This window comes from Felis catus, chromosome C2 (genome assembly GCF_018350175.1).
Source record: "Felis catus isolate Fca126 chromosome C2, F.catus_Fca126_mat1.0, whole genome shotgun sequence".
Taxonomy (NCBI): Eukaryota; Metazoa; Chordata; class Mammalia; order Carnivora; family Felidae; genus Felis; species Felis catus.
Genome location: NC_058376.1, coordinates 57,194,107 through 57,204,557, shown reverse-complemented (window position 1 = coordinate 57,204,557; position 10,451 = coordinate 57,194,107). Strand labels below are relative to the sequence as shown.

At 38.6% G+C, this 10,451-nt stretch overlaps 1 long non-coding RNA gene across 1 annotated transcript; it reads right to left on the bottom strand.

Annotated features, from left to right (window-relative positions):
- Positions 1–240: 240 nt before the first annotated feature.
- Positions 241–9,619, bottom strand: LOC123379796. The gene is made up of 2 exons (XR_006584665.1): positions 9,521–9,619; positions 241–380 (listed from the first exon to the last, which is right to left on the bottom strand). It is a non-coding gene; the product is annotated as an uncharacterized LOC123379796 (long non-coding RNA).
- Positions 9,620–10,451: the final 832 nt, after the last annotated feature.

Sequence of the window (10,451 nt, the reverse complement as noted above, 5' to 3'; positions counted from 1 at the left end):
GAACTCACAAACTGAGAGATCATGACCTGAGCCGAAGTCGGATGCTCAACTGACTGAGCCACCCAGGCACCCCAATATAAATATATATAACTTAGTTTTGCCATAATTTGATCACCATGTAGCCAAATTTGTCATAAAGTAAACGAGCTCTAGATAGCACATATGTTGTATTGGTGAAAAATGTATGTGGTATGGGACCAAGTCTTGTAAACGTCAACTTGTACCAAAAGAAAAGCTTACTGCTTGCTGATGTTGATTTGATATCTCCAACAGGCCATTTGCCTCCTCTTGAGGGCAGAGCATCCACAGCGGTGTTGGACAGAGCTTGTTTCAGAAATTGAGAGGCAGGGCAAGGGTTCTTGTCTCACCAAATGGCATGCCTATAAAAAGCAGATATGGAAGTGAAGATATTCTAGAACTGGGAAGACTGGCACTTTCAGGAAGGTAGGAAAGATGATGAGGGTGAATTGAAAATGAACTGGGAAGTCAAGAATGAAAGGAAAAATAGATTATAATATATCACTGAAAAGTAAGAGAATCTCAGAACAAGTTTTGGTTTCATCCTCTTTATTGGCATGTGGTAATTTACTTGACTAGTGAGGCTCCGAGCGGAGGCTAAGGGTCTCAGGTCACACCTGTTGCACTGAGTGAGGTTCATGATTTATGTCTGTGTGACCTTTTAGGGCATGCTGCAGAGACACGAGTTCTACCAAAATGAAACATAAATATACTTCCCCTCTTCGACACACACACACACCACCCCAAAATCTTTTTATCTGTGAGCTTCAAACATTTGTGCTGGCACCTGTTAGTGCAGCTGTAATGTCTTTACAATAGTGTCTTTTGCTAATAAAAGATGAACAAAGTCAAGCCCAAACTCAGCCGTCTCACAATTTAAGTTTTATTATATTATCCCTCTCCATTGCTTCATTTATTAAAAATATGTTTTGACCATTCACTACATGATCTTCTCCATTCTTGGAAAGCAATAGGAGCAAGGGAGGTGTGGCCCCATTGAGCTCAACTTCTAGTTGGGAAAAATAGGGAACAAAATTTTGAAAAGTGAGCAGATAGTATGTGTGGGGGCTAGGGAGTGACAATGTGGAAAAAAGTTGCTTTTTTAGATGGCACAGTCAAAAAGAACTCTACCTGATCAAATATAATTTAAGTAAATAAGCAAAAGCAAGTTCAAGAGCAAGCCCATGGAATAGCTCTGGAAAGAGTTTTTCAGGCCAAAGGCTCAATGAGTGCAAAGGCTTTAGCTGAGTGTGTGCTTCATGTGTTTAAGGGAAGAGTTAAGAAAGCCAACATGGCTAGGAGGGGATAAAGGAGCTTGGAAGACAAGGGTAGGACATGAAGTTAGGGAGGTAACAGATCATCTACAATCTTATAAGCCAATGTAAGGAATTTGGATTTTTTTTTTAATTTTTTAGATTTTGTATGTTTCTCTGAGTGAGGATAAAAAAGCCATTGAAGGTTCTGGCAAAGGGATATGAGCTGACTTAGATTTTCACAGGTAAGTCAAGCTGCATATTGAGAACAGGTGAATAGTGTTAGTACACACATGTAAATATACATAATTATTTCGCATAGTGTAAAAAACTTTAGACTTGCCATAAATCCAGGCTTCTTCATTGACTATTAGTTCAGTCATTTCCTTATGGGAACTCAGGGTCCTAATAAGAAACCAATTCTAAGGTCAAATAGAAGACTTATTCACTAAGTTCTCAGTTATATTACATAAGGAATATGACTACCATTCAACAAATAAATTTGAGTGTGGTTTGAATGTCCTACTCCCTGAGTTTCCATAGCCTAGATTCAGCCCCATGCTGAGTGAAAGGTAAACTTTGAGAAACATCTATATTCCTAGAACATCACTGGAACTTTCTGCATTTACTGCCTGAGAAAGATTATGCCTAATGCTGTGTTGGATAAGGTACCCACCACCACGGCACTGAGGGTTTTCTTGTGAATCTAGGTCTCCGTGCCTGGACCGAGGAAAAGAGGACATAGGAGACAGTCCTGTCTATTCAATGCTGGTATTTTCCCCAGAACCCACAGGAGAGTGGGGTGTGCAGCCCTACTCAGGACGACTTCAATAGGAAATGGTGGCAGGTAGCAGGTAGCAGGCTATAGCATGGGAAGAAGTGAATGGGACTGGAAGGAGATGCAAGGTATTTGAGAAAGGGCCTCCACAACCCTACAATCCACTTCATTCCCTCCCTCTTCATCCCTCTTTTCCATAATTAAAATAGGATAGCTTGTTTTTCACTGGCTTTCCTTATTAGTGTGTTCCTGTCAACCTTCCCTAATCCAACTAATCTAATAAACCTATACACGGTGATGGAATATAATAAAGCATTTTAGGTGGCTTAAAGTTCTTTTAGATAACATTTACTTAAATGTAAATCCAACCTCTGTAAATATGTTTCAACCAAAGAAGTGATTCGAATTTGAAACCCCATGGTAAAATGGCTAGGGGATAGGATTTTCGAAAGTTCTTATTTTGGTTGCAGCTGCCCTGATCAATCACAGAATACTTCTTCAAAGATCCAAGTGAAAGATTTTTAAATGTTACACAGTTGATACTTCCTTGAACAATGCAGGGGTTAGAGGTGCCAACCCCCCACAGAGTCAAAACCTGCATATAACTTTTGATTCTCCAAAAACTTTACTACCAATAGCCTACTGTTGACTGGAAGCCTTACTGATAACATAAAGCCAACTAATACATATTTTGTATATTTTATGTATTATATACTTTATTCTTTCAATAAAGTAAGCTAGCAAAAAGAAAATATTATTAGGAAAATAATAAGGAAGGGAAAATACATTTACAGTACTGTACTGCATTTATTGAAAAAAATCTTCATATAGGTGGACCCCTGGAATTCAAACCTGAGTTACTCAAAGGACAAATGTAGTTCATAAGAATCACCTAGAAAACTACCCAAATAGCCATCATTCAACTATAAAACAATTAAAACAGAATACCTGTTCATACGCTCAATAGCATGGATGAATCTAAAATATACAACGTTGAAAGAAGTCTATCAGTTACCAAAAAAATACCGTGTATTCCACTTTCATGTGGTTTAAGAAAAGACAAATTGTGGTATTTTTCCTCTGGGTGTGTTATTACCTGAAAAGTAGCATGAAATATCTTTTTAGGGCAATGGAAATGTGCTATATCTTGATTCTGAATGGCAGTTACACGGGTATATTCATATGTAAATATGCATCCAGATGCACACTTGAGATTTCTGTACTTTACTGGTATGCTACAGTTTTAAAAATTACTTGCGGTACTAGCTAAAATAGAGATTCTGAGTTCTCCCATGGGTATTCTGACTCAGTAGCCTGATAGTCCCAGAAATCTATATTTTTATTAAATCCTAATCCAGGGACCACATTTGCAAAAAACACTGGGCTTAAAGAGGGACTCTATAACTTCAGTGAGAACTCAAGGCTAATCTGGGTTATTGAGTCCTTCTAATTTGACAGTTTGTATTATTATTTATGAGCTTATGCTGTTTTCACCGAATTATTTTTATTATGAATCAAATCATAATTCTATTACTAAATTATTTTTTTTCATTCAAGTCAGGAAGAAGAGAGAATTTGGCGATGGTATGGAATTCTTTAGGTTATTTCCTGACAGCTATCAGAAACCATGCTCAGCAATCCTTATAACCTCTCCATCCTCCACCCTCATCCCTGCCTACAATTCCTGTGCCCTGTTGAGCATCAGGTCTTGAGCTCAAATCCAAGAGATGTAGTATAAGGAGCCAAATTTTGAGACTATCTGTTTAAATCAACCGGCTTTCATGTACCAATTGTAAACAATGCTGGGTTTCAAAATGCAACTATATTCCAAAACTTTTAAAGTAACTTCTTTTTGTTTAGAAATTGAATATGTATCTTCCCCCTCACAATTCTCCTGGTAATTCTCACAGGGATGCCATTGTGAAGTTAAGCAAGAATTCAAATTTAAATACAATTATTGCAAGATTTGCATTCAAGTCTACGCAGCACATGAATTTCATTTTCTTCATTTTCAGTTTGGTTACAGGCAATTCAACTCAAGATACTGTAATCACTTTGCTGAATTCCTTTGCCAAATGTTGAAGGTGTTCAAGGATGGTTGTTGAGCTAAAAAGAAATTTGAATTTACAGAGATAGGGCTAATTTTATTCTCTTAAATCCTCTTTATACTACATAAATAATGTAGGTAAAAAGTTGTTTGAAAATGTATTATGTCTGTTTAATTTTACTAAAAATACATTGATTTAAATGGAAATGCATTAAATTCAAAACATAATGCAAATGTGTCATTGAGAACATAGAATATACTGATTAAAGGCCTTGTTCTTCACAAAAACTTAAAAGAAAAGAAAGTGAGAGGAAAAGAAAGAGAAAGGAGAGAGAGCAAGCACAGGTAATGAAGATTTTAAATGTACTGAATTTATGTTGAGAGCGCTCATTTTTAATAGATGTGGTTAGCAGAGTAAGCATAAAGCACTGGCTAATTTCATAACTAAGATTGCAACCTTCTGGTCAAATGAACCCAAGATAAAGGCTTAGCTTCATTACTTTTAATAACTATGAAACTTGTGTCGAGTTTCTTAATTTCTTAAAATAATGGTACTTATATTAAGTTTGCTGTAAGTATTAAATTGGATAATACTTAGAAATGGTATTGTATGGAAACTAATTTGTCAATAAATTTCATATAAAAAAAAAGAAATGGTAAACACACTTCTTGGTACATTGAGAATGCTCAAAAAAAGTTACCTGGTGACATGGTGATCACGATGTCACTTCCAAGTAATGGTTAACGTAGGGTATGAATTAAGACAGAAGTATCCTTTTTTAGTGTCAAAAGGACAGCACCTAATTCAAGATGACGCTCCTGAATTTTATTACTTTAGCTCTAAAATATTCTATAACATCTCATTTGAAAATACAAGAGGGTGCATTTCTAAGACTTATTTTAAAATCATAGCTAACAAGGAATTTTGCCTTTCTTGGATTTACCACTGACCTAATATGCTAGTATGTATATGAGGCTCATAAACATATTTGATATTCTGGATGACAATTTGCTTTTTTACTAACAGATTTTAATAACTAAGGTCCAATAGCAAAACTGAACCAGACAAAAAATAAATCTACCCAAACTAAACCAGACTAGAATAATTCAAACTCAGCCAAACCAGAGAATCCAAATCACAAAAGAAATGGTATAAAATTGAAAGCAAAGCCCATAAAATGTTTAGCAAATTCTTAAAAATACCCATTTATAATTCTGACTCTCATACTCTCTCTACCTGGGATAGCTTGGAGAACTGAAACTAATGGTGTTTCCAAAGGAGAGTTAATTCAAAGACACAATGTTAAAAATAATACAGCCAAAAATCTTTTAATTGCCCTTGCAAAGCACTACGAATTTTTCTATTTCTGTAGTCTGCTAGAGGGGAAACAGCTACTTTATAGGGTTGTGTTATTGCTGTGTTCTTTTTTAAAATTAGATGCAGAATGTTTAACTGACCCTTAACGTTATGTCAGTAAGCCCGTCAGTAAACATTTTTTCAAACTTTACAAGGTTTAAAGTGCTTTACTGAGTGGTTGGTAGTTATTCAGAAATGAAAACCAAAGGTTACAGTCTGTTGGGGGAAGCCACATCCCCATGAAATGATGACCAGTAAGACAAGGTAGCATAGGATAGATCAGAACTGGGTGGTAGAGATCAGAAATGTCAGTGAGGATCGGACCTGGGAGCGTGCATTTCAAGAGAGTTGCCCGAGTTGCCAAAAACAGACAGGTAGACAGGTAGAGAGGAGGGTGAAAGGAGAGAAGAAAGCAATTCGGGTTAAGGAAACATGACAAGTATGAAATGATTGCTCTGGTAGACATCCTCTGTCTCGTCAAAAATCCAGAAACGATTAAAAGCAGAGCAGTAAAACAGTGCTCAGCTAAGTAAGCACCTTACTGTGCACAAAAAACAGTGTGCGAACTGGGAGTCTCTCAATCCCAAACTGCTATGGACCTCAGAGTCCTGCCATAACAGGGCGGCTTGTAAAGTGGACTGAAGAAGTTGTTAAGCCTTCGCCGGGACTGGTTATTTGAAGGAGGGTTTCTCGGCAGCAGAGGCTTGTGTAAAATTATCTTATACCATTTTAGGAAGATGACTTAAGTTTCTTCTATGATTATCAGAGGCATTTACAAGAAATAACCTAAGTGAAGTTTCCTTCTATTCATAAAATACGCTAGATTTAGTTTTGCTTAAGTAGTTTAAATGGTTTTGTCTGCTTGGAGGATTTTCAAGCCCGGTCTCAATTTTATTTTATTTTAACAGCCTCTAAGCCACAGCAGCCCATGGATAAAAATTGGAGCAATTTTTTTGTTATTCTGTTTCCACAGTTCTAGCCCTCCATCAGAAAAAAATGGTGGGTTTCATTCAGCCTTGTACAAGTTGCATACTCTGCTTTGCATTCTCAGTTACCTCTGAGGGTCCTAAGAGCCTGTTCCTTGGGGGCTCACAGGGCGCCCTCTGCTCCCACATAGTGCCCGAGACTTCCTGTTCCCTGCAGGAAGGATGAAGAGACCTTTCCTGCTGTTTTCTCTCCAGGCATCTCACTACTGTCTCAAGTACTGAAGTGTCCCAGAGAGCAGGCTCCTCAGGAAGGGCCCGGGGCTCCACCTCCCACAGCCCCGCCCTGTTCCATGATTGGCTAAGATGCGGAATGTCTCAAAAACCAGATGCGCACCACTATCCCCTCCAGTTTACACTGCACAAAGTCACGGGCAGGGTGGTGTCTCGGCACTGTGCTGTCCACGCTACTACACGGGCAAGCCCCAAAATAAGACCTTCTTGGGCTCCTTACAGGGCTCTTGGTGAAAACATATCATTCCTTCTTTTTCTTACCATAATTTCTCACCTCAGACCCCACGCATGGATTGATGACAGTGGGGTTAGACGACAGGTCAAAACCATAGATCTGAAACCCTTAGGGGCTCACCGTGCAGAAAAATACCATTCTGCGGACAAGCTATCGAAAGAACTTTATTTTCTGAATGCAGCAGTAGTAACCAGACAAATTTGTCTTAAATGAAGGCAGACGTTTCCTCCTCTCAATTTGTCACTTTTTGAAGCAAAGCCAGGCCGGCTTGGGTGCTTTATTTATTTTCTTTTTAATTTTTTTTTCAACGTTTATTTATATTTGGGACAGAGAGAGACAGAGCATGAACGGGGGAGGGGCAGAGAGAGAGGGAGACACAGAATCGGAAACAGGCTCCAGGCTCTGAGCCACCAGCTCAGAGCCTGACGCGGGGCTCGAACTCAAGGACTGCGAGATCGTGACCTGGCTGAAGTCGGACGCTTAACCGACTGCGCCACCCAGGCGCCCCGCTTTATGAACATAATGTGGGACCCCAGGTTGTGCTGTGGCTATGTGCCAGGAAATGTGAGCTCGGGTCCCAATGCCACCTCACAAGCAGTGTGATCTTAAAGGTCATTATATGACTTTGGGTTTCAGATTCTTTTTAATCTGAAAAAAAAAAAGGTTGGCTTAAAATGGTCTTTCCCGCCCCCCTAAAATTCTACACGTCTATACATATAGTGAAGACCATTAGATTCCAATGTGTTTGAAATGGCAATTCAATCTAAATAAGAACAGTAGTTCTAAGTGGGATCCTTGAAATTCATGGTCAATTTAGCTCTCTTGATTTCATATGTAAAGTATTATTATGAAACACATCCCATGAATGAGTTTTAGTCTGCAAACTCTGGAGAACAAGAAACAAAAACACCTTAAGGTCTCTTTACATCCACCTAAAACTGCCTCCAAACCTCTCCTTTGTTTATTCTTCTGCCTCTGAAAGAAAAATTCTATTTTAATCAATGTTGAGGCCCTTCCTTTCAACAAAATGGCCCTAGAAGCTGGGAAGATTATGCAACTTCTGAAATATGGGCAGGGCCTTCAATCTTCCCCTGCATTATAATGCCCACTGCTATCCGCATTACCTTTAACTTCTGAGCTACTCTTGACTGTCTCTGCAGGGGCTGGTAACTCTGTCCAGGGTCCAGCCTTCCCACGTGTAACATGCTTCCATCCTCTCTGAGATCTTGCCTTCACCATAGGGCTTTGCTACAGAGCAGATCACAAGGGCCCATAAATGGCAGGGCAAACTAACCTTTGTTTATTCATGATTTTGAGGCATTCTTTCCTTTTTCACTCCTTATGCATACTCTCTTCAATATGTGTGGCATTTACTGAATAAAAATAATTAGGCTGTTCTCTGATTTCTCTCCTGTGAAATTATCTAAGGCAATGAATACATAGGCCTGGTTACCTGCTTACTTGGGAGGAGAGGAAATTAAGGAAAGAGTGGATACACATTAATATCCCAGTAGACTATCTTGCTTACATCTGCTGGCTTTAGAGGTAAAGGTAAGGGATTCGGTTAACATAAAGCAAGGATGAAAACTAGCACTGGTTCAAGTGAATCAAACCAGGTTAATGGGTGCTCTTTTGTTGTTTTTAAATTTGACTCTAGGTCAGGTGGATAATCCTCTCTAGCTCATATGGCCACAAAGAGAAGAGAAAACAAAATAAGAACCTCCAAGTCTAACTGAAGACAATTATACCGAGTTCTTAATTCAAAATCACAAGTGTAAATTTCTGAATGATCATAGTAAACTGTCTAGATCTGCCTTTTCTCTATCCAAGTACATTTTTCCCCCTGACCCATGAGTGCTCCCTGCTTGCTTCCATATTTGAGTTTTGGATTATTTCGCTCAGAAACAGTGTCTCGCTTTGGTGGGAGGTGCATTAGGAAGGCTATTGCTAAGGATGCTCCAACTATCGTTTCTTTCATGCCAATGCCAGGTGGGACTGTTCTCCCTGTTTCCAGCTTCCATTGCCCTCTGAGTTTCTGCTTCCCTTATTCTAGACTACCCAGAATACCTTTTAACTTCTGGGTGATTTGGTCTCAGGCCTGTCTGAAAGGTTCTGCCTTTGACTTGCATATGTTTCTGAGCTCTGACCCAGGGGCTGCTGCTAAAAGGGTCTTCCTTCATTCCCTAACCCAGGATTCTACCCACATACAGGACGCAAAATGGACTTGAGTACTACTGTATCCAAAGTGACACTATCCACAAATCCTGTGTTCGTGCAGTTTCACAGAAAGGTTTGTAGGCATCACACACTAAATATTAATAACAACACAAGAAGTACAGCTTGCAAAGTGAATGATTATTTAGAAAATCCGGTAACCCAGATTTTCTCTAAGAAAGATTTTCCATTTGCCTGGGCATCTGTCCACACATATTCAAAAAACAGGAGCAAGATCAGCTTTGTGCTTCACAGAAAAATAATTGGATGAACTTTTTGATGATTACACATTTGATGGCTCTGGAACATTGCAAGCAATGTAGAAAAGAAAGCACCTATCATTTTGTTAGCAGTATGTCGCTTTAGTTGTAACGTGGCTCTAGATATATGCTGCCACCTACCAGGCAAGCTCCTGGGAAGACAAAGAATCTCCTGAAGGGCGGGATTTCTAATAAGTAACCTCCTTTCATCAAGGTCACTTGCCACATAGTTGGTCACCTTGGGAGAAAAGGAACAACAAAGAAAAAGCAATCAAAATACCTTGTCTTCTTCCAATCTTTCATCCACAAATCACAAGAACCCTGATTAATAATAAATAAGTACCTTATAATATTATAATGGAGATTACAGAAATGCTGAATCAGACATTACCTAGTTAGTCTCTCAAGACTCAGTTTCCTGCTGTCTATACATGATAAATATCTGTAGGACAACAACCTACCTTGTAGAGTTGCTGTGAAAGATAAATTAGACCCTATCAACATTAAAAACTTCTGCTTTGCAAAAGACACTGTCAGGAGAGTGAGAAGACAAATCACAGAATGGAAGAATGTATTTGTAAATTACATATTTCACTATCTCACAGGGATTTTATCAAGAATATGTAAATAGTTAGAGATAAAATGCATGATACTAGACTTGACATAAAGGGGTGTCACCATTTTTAAATTGTTTTTCTTATCCCAACTTCTTTCCTTGGGAACGTATCTATAATACATCAACTATCATAAGGCTCCTCATTTAGAAACCAGAAGTAAAACATTTTAACATTTGCATAAAGGATAGGATAGGAAAGTTGAATAAAAATACTGTAGACAGACTTTTTATGCTTCAGTTTTTTCACTGGCATACAGTTGATTTTTCTTTGTGGTGTAGTGTTTTATGAATTTTGACAGAGTTACATATTTATCAACACAATCTTGATGCAGGACCATTCCTTCATACTAAAATTTCCTTGTGCTGCCTCCTTGTAGTCAATTGCACACCCCAGTCAACCTTGGCAACCATTGATCTGCTCTCTGTCCCAGTGGTTTTGCCATTGCTGAATGTCTT